At 37.3% G+C, this 7,052-nt stretch overlaps 1 protein-coding gene across 2 annotated transcripts in view; it reads right to left on the bottom strand.

Moving 5' to 3' along the window:
* Positions 1-4,516, bottom strand: part of ACSL5 (acyl-CoA synthetase long chain family member 5) — a 630,479-nt gene extending 625,963 nt beyond the window's left edge. Inside the window, exon 1 of one of the 2 annotated variants that reach the window (XM_044055842.1) lies at positions 4,258-4,516. The gene's annotated coding sequence lies outside the window, so the exon portion shown is untranslated. Of the gene's footprint in view, positions 1-3,385; positions 3,637-4,257 lie in introns of those variants that run through there. The other variant, XM_044055844.1, reaches the window with a different exon arrangement.
* Positions 4,517-7,052: the final 2,536 nt, after the last annotated feature.

The following is a 7,052-nucleotide window of genomic DNA, read 5'->3' as shown; positions in this document are numbered from 1 at the left end:
CAGTAGTCATTTGTGGTCCTTAGCAGAATTCTGAGGATAATCGATGTACCTTTCTGTGGGAAGACACAGCTCTTTGTTTTTGGTACTTTTTTAAGTTTGTGTTTTGCAAGTGAGTTGTGTAACACTGTGATCTGAATATTTTGTAAGATAGGTGAAGCATTCTTTATAACTGAGAAGAAGTTTTTAGGTAGTTATATTGAAAACTATCTCTTCTTGTGGACAAAATTTTGAATATAAATGCTTCTACATAGGGCTGTGTTCATATTACTAGATTACAGATTATGCTTTCGACTTTCTTAAAAGCATTTAATACTTCTGTATACTTTTGGTATATTTTTTTCACTCCTTACCAAGGCATCTTGTAACTTTTAGACTTCTCTTCCATGTAAACAGTATGACTGAAGGTTGGTCTTACCACAATATTTTATTTGTTATAACTTCTCTTCCCAGTCGCAACCTTCACACTTTTCTTTGCACAGATAATCTCAGTTTAGAAAATAATTTGATTGGTCAGAAAGATTAGGGAAAGAAATGCTGTTTGAAATGTAATCTGAAATATCAAACTATGTTTTAATCTACAAGTAATGAGAAATTTATATCAAGATATCGTAACTGCATAGGGTGGGGTAGAGCTATTATAGGGATACCAGGCTGTAGGTCAGTGCTTATCCCATTTAACAAGTGAGTAAAACTTTTGTTTTATGGTAAACATGCAAGGAAAATATGCTTACACTTTCATTAACATTTTCCGAAAAGTGACACTTGCAAAGGAATTTTAACTTTAAGAAGATTAATTTTTCATGATACAAGAATGCCAGAGATATGGCTAGGCACAGACAGGAAACATGACCTACTAGTTGGAATTTTCTTGCTTGTTATGAATTAATTTATTTGTTTGCTAAACTGGTAAACCTACTAGACCCAAGTGCCCTTTTAAGGCAACTTATGAGTACATGTTAACTTAGAGTCATTCAGCAGGCAAACAGAGAGTGAATAAATCAAACCCAGGAATATAGGAAAACAGCTTAAACTTCACTCATTTGCCTGCATATATTTGTTTTATGGCATTCTATGGCAGAAGCTCAAAAAACACTTTTGTCAAAATTTGTGTTGCTCAAAAGTGATGGAAATGAGATGATTTTGTAACCAGAACTGTTTATTTGGGGGCTCAACTCTTCATACAATCCCACAAAGCCCCACTAAACTTAATATAATCAACTCTGAGATGACTGCACCTCAGGGCAATGGTAAACTCTAAATGCATGTGATCTCCTTTGGAGAATGTGAATTAATGCCAAATGCAAATCTTTGTACTTCTGTCCAAATACCATTTTATGGCTGTATGCTGACAGATGCCCCGATGAGAGGTTAGTCCTGACCTAACTGAGATAATTCACTGGTAGAAGAAGATTTTGGAGTGCTGCACATATGTAGAGTAGGTTACCTTACAATATTAAACTACATCCACACACTTTACTCAGCACTAATGGAGAGCAGGAGTCCCTTTCCTGAGCTGGTTATTGTATGTCTTAATTTACATTAATTTATAGTCGACAAATAGCAGTGTGTATATATATATATATATATATATATATATTTATACATACAGTACATAAGCATACTCTGGCTTCTTATTGTTAGAGTCACCATTGTGGGTCTGAGTAAAAATGAAATGGTTTGACAAGATTGTTTAGAATGACAGCTTCTAATGTAACGTCTAGTTACTGTTTTCATAACCCTCCTGGATAACTTGGTAATTATTGTAGTCAAAGGGGTGAAAGCGATGGCACAACATTAGCTGAAAACAGTTAATAAACCTTTCAGTAGCTTCTTGGGCATTACTGCAATATTCAATATTATTTCCCCAAGATATTAATGCATTTATCTATGTTTTTATTTCTGATTTAGAATTCTGTTACACCTTGAACCATCACAGATGCACGTTACAATAAGCTGGAAAAGTATATACTAAACAAATTTATTTTACTTATCCTTTGTGAGCTGGGTTTGTCCCACTAGGTTAGTGGCTTCTTTTCATTGGAGACCAAAGATGGAATTTCTTCTACTACAGAAAATTTTGCAATGGCATCAGGGAATTTCCGCTACTCTTTTCAATAGGTGCCATGGGATCTTTTATGTCCGGCAGAGCTGCCACCACCCCAAACAGATGGTACCTCAGTTTAATATCTCATCTGGAGGATGGCAGACTCAGGAGTGAAGCACCCCTAATGCTGCACTATAAGGTCAGTAATCCAGTCACCTATTGTGGGAGTAGAACCCACAGCCTTCTGGTCTTTCAGTAAGAAAGGTGAGTGTGCTACCTCTTGTGCAACTGACAGTGCATGTGTAAATAATATAAATAGCACTCACCCTAAGCATGGTGTAAGTCTGTAATCACTGAATATGGAAGTGTGACAATGACATAATAAGGAGATTTTGCACTTAAACAAAATATTCTCTTGCATGCTGAAGACTGCCCCCGAAACAACACTGCATAACAAGACCACAGAATAAGGGTTTGCATTTGTGACTCTATGCTCATCACATGGTTTTTGGCTTCATGCAGCATAAGGTTATTAAACAATATACTGATGCAGTGAAATGGACCAAATCATGAAAGCAACAGATTCATACTGTCTAGATGGTTCCCTACAGCACTTGTTAAACTTCTATATAGCAACTTCAGTTTGGGTCCTTTAGTGTTGTGTGTGTGTGTGTGTGTGTGTGTGTGTGTGTGTGTCTGTGTGTGTCTGTGTGTCTGTCTGTGTGTGTGTGTGTGTATATATATATATATATATATATATATATATATACGCATGCATAGGTTAAATGTAAAATTAATTCTGGATGTAAGAATGGTCCCTTTTAGTCACGTGATCCTGTGGTATGCTACCCTGCTACTAGAATACTTGAAGTGCCCAGTAAATTAAACCATAATGAGGTGATGTCAGTACAAAGTTATGCTATCCTGCATTAATATTGCCTCTTTCCTAATCAAAATCTATTGAGAGGTCCTAAATGCAGTCTCAGAGACTATGCTTTGAAAACTGCCATCCCCGAATGTCTGTTACGAGGCACACAGCTGGCTGGTTTATATTGAGAAAATTCCCTTGACAATAACTTGCGACAGTAGTTGCTACTGACTTCAATTTAGAAAATATAGCATGGAACAGATCAGCATTTTACATTGTAATGGCATAAGCAATCCTAGCTATACTTTGCTCTTACTGTTTTTCTGATACTAGCAGACTTTCAAAATGCAATAAATATTTACCACAGTTTGCATGAAAATAGCCATTACCACTACCACCAACAAATTATTTTAGCTGAAAATAATCAGAACTTTGCCAGCATTCACACTATAAAATTTACTTTATGATATTACCTTTACTATGCATCCCCGCCACTATTTAAAAGTACCCACAGCTGTGGGAAGAGCACTTGTACGAAGCAGTAGCAGACATCTTGCAATATGGCCAACCAAAAGAAAAATGATAAATAATTTAGATGAGCAGATGTTAAAGGCCCAGTAGCACTGTCTTTTAAAGTATATCCCCTATCTAGATTTGCAGATCAAACTGAGGCTGACAGGTCTGGTTTTGCTGTATCACTTGTCAGACAGCTGTCCTATTGTTTCCTTAAAACATTAGTCTCTTCATATGAAGGGCTAGAGAAATAGCGAGGAGTGAATGAAAGACAGAAAGAGAGAGAGAGAGAGAGAGAGAGAGAGAGAGAGATGCAGAGAGACAGAGGGCTGACTGTGCCACAGGATATAAATATAAACGCCTTCGCTCAGCTGCATGGCAATGATATGCAGTTTCACTATACACGCACCAGAGAAAGAGAGACAGAAAGACACCAAATGCATTCAGTACATGCAAATGTCAAGTCAAAAGAGACGCATTGCAGCCTGAAAATGCTAACTACTCATATTCAAACAGTATGCTGACATATGAATATTTCACAATAAAATACTTTAGAACAGCATTCATTTCTTATTTCACGTTCTTACAAAAAATGTAGGATTAAGTTAAAAATGCAATGGTCACTGTTTAAGCCCCTAGGGTTTCACAGCTCTATGCTAGCATTCAAGTCCCCAGTTCTTTTTTCCCCAAGGCAGAACAACAATACGGATACAGCAGTTCTAGTAATTTGACATATCTTTGTTTTGGACGGCCAAGATCTGCTTAAAAAAGCAGATTGCAGCTTTTCAAGAGTAGTTATTAAAGAAAAGCAGGAATTAAAAAGACAGCTTACCTCTCTTTCCAGCAGGTGTATATTTCGTACTTCAGATATATTTAACAAGCCTCAGAGCTATTTCCTGTCTGTTCATCTATCCAGCTCTGCCATGCTGAGACTGCACATGAAACAGCTCTTGCTTTGATAAATGTCTTTAGCATCCAGGCAATCTTTGCACCTTTATTACAACAGGTTCAAAGGTTGTAGTTCCTTAATCAAATACTCATATCACTTATAGTCTGAAGCAGGTGAACATTAAACAAAAGATTGCACTTTATTGCTCAATCACCTGACATACGCTCTCTAGGTGAAAGCAGAGTGGTAGTGATCATATTGTTAGGTTGCTCCTGAAGATGCATGGGCCTTGTAGTTCTTAACACTTCTGCTTGAATTCTCTGAGGAAAGATCATGTCAATTTATTTTAGAAAAATAATACTATAAATAATCCAAATAAACACAAGATAAACATTTGGACAAAGTCTGACCATCAGCTTATGGCTGGCTATGTAATTATGCTTAATATGTAGCTTCAGATGGGGATACAACTTAAGGTATGAGGTATAGCCAAGGGTTTTCATCAGACAGCATGGTAAGCTGGGCTGTTATCTAATATTTTGGAGCATGTTACCATGCTTATATAACATTTTATTTTCAACTTAGAAATGCAGAGAAAGACTGCACATAAAATATGCACTAATAACACAATTGTCTGACCATGTTTTATCAATTAGGTTGGATAGTCAGTTCAAGCTTTTGTGGAAGTCAGAAAATGTACCAATAATACAGAGAAACTAAAAATAAATGTTATTAGTTTAGGGGGGTTATTCTAGTATTGTTAATGACCCAACTTTAGAATAGATTTTGGTTGCAAATGATGACTTATATAATTAAAACTCTATTACCTTAAAGTCAATATCCTTTTTCCTGAGGTTAGAAATGATCATTGCTTATGGAATAACTGTATGGTTAGGTCATTGTAACAGAAATACTACATCAGACATTCTGCAGGCATGAATTACTGCATGTACACCAAAAGATGCTACTGTAAGTAACAGCCCAAGTGGCAAAGCCAGATAGGAGACAGTTGCTCAGGTAACAGATCCAAACTGCATTCCAAGCGCAAGACACCAAGCTCATAAAGGACTATTTCCACATTACATCTGATTTTTGTTACAGAATCAAATTCAAAATGGGACAGAATGGGGCTGGACTTGAACACACACATCAGTGTGTTAAATTAGAAAAGCTGTTGGGGTTAGACAGACCTAGGCTGACCATATTGGTTTGATGTATAGATACAAGGAAGTTCATGCTGTGTGCCTTCAGTTTACTTATTTGTTTGTTAACTGGATATGTGAACTAATACTTTGTTTGTTAACTGGGTACGTGAACTAGTACTTTGTTTGTTAACTGTGTATGTGAACTAGTACTTTGTGGACACCTATTGGCATCAATCTGTACCACAAGCACATGGACAAATACAACATATTTTATATGTCTTCATGTGTGTGTGTGTGTGTGTGTGTGTGTGTGTGTGTGTGTGTGTGTGGACAAATTATTTTAGCCAGTCAGCTACCATGTGCTTTGGAAGTGAGAGTAAATTGGAGAAAGGCCACACACACTGGAGCACATGCAAAAAAAAAAAAAAAAATCACACAGACAACTGGATGTTAGAACGGAATTCTAGACTCTGCAGCTGTGAGGCAATGATCCTACGTCTGAGACAGCATGGTGCTCCAAAGAGTCGATACCAAAAGAAGAGGGCAATAGCCATTCACTCAGAGAAGGGTATATTCCCATGTCTGATCCCTGAATGAGATATATTTGTTTTTATCAATCTGTTTGCATTTTTCATAGTGAAGAATCTTCCTTGGACTAAAGCCAAGAAAGAAAGTAAGTAAACTACTGAACTCATACTATAGCTGGAAGTGCTGTCTTGCCCAGTTCTGCGGACTGGGAAAAGGAAGAAAGAGAAAGGGTACAAGGGGGAGGTAACAAGAACAACTAATGGAAACCAGTATATGAAAAAAGTCATTGATGCTTCTAGCCAGGGACCCAGTAGGTACTTGTGAGAATGGACTTTCTTTCGATAGCTACCTGGTCCTAAGCTATTTCTGAGATCCCAGAGAAATTGTTTTGCATTGTTTTGGTCTATTCCAGATTAAGACTTAGTTGTTTAGATGTCTAACATGGCTGTATTAAAATGCCATTAAGAGAGAGCAGCCATTTCAAGGAGTGGAGTTTTCTGATGCACAGATCACCATGCCATCCGCCTAAAAAAATCCATGTAACAGATGCCATGTAAAACAGTAAGAGAGTTACTGTATATCATAAAAAGTAGGGACCATAGTACATAGCCATGGTGATCTGCAGACTTCATTATCTGAAGCTGAGACAGCCCCTTTCACCTGTTTCTCAGAAGCATCTACATTACACATAGTTTGCAAACCATCTCAGGATAGAGGGGTCTAGGCCATAGGCTCTAGGAATTTTAACCATTAGTGTGTGCTCCATTGTGTTAAAGGCCTAAGAAAAGTCAACAAAAATAGTGTCAGTGAAATCACTACTATCTGTCTGTAATGACTGGTACTACAGTATTTGTTCAACACCTGTCTTGAAGTCATATTGATGGCTAGAAATAATGGCATAGGCCTCAGTGTGTGCTTTTAACTGTATGGCTTGAACAAACTTTCCCTCCAGATCAAGCGATGTGACACGGCATTTCCCTTTAAAAAAGGAGTTAGACAACTGGGTGTGTGTTCACAAATTCATCCCCAGTATGATTTGCCTATTGCTCCTTGAAAAAGTGAGGT

Source organism: Protopterus annectens, chromosome 14.part0 (assembly GCF_019279795.1).
Source record: "Protopterus annectens isolate FY-2018-M chromosome 14.part0, PAN1.0, whole genome shotgun sequence".
Taxonomy (NCBI): Eukaryota; Metazoa; Chordata; order Ceratodontiformes; family Protopteridae; genus Protopterus; species Protopterus annectens.
This window is presented reverse-complemented; position numbering and strand designations above follow the sequence as displayed.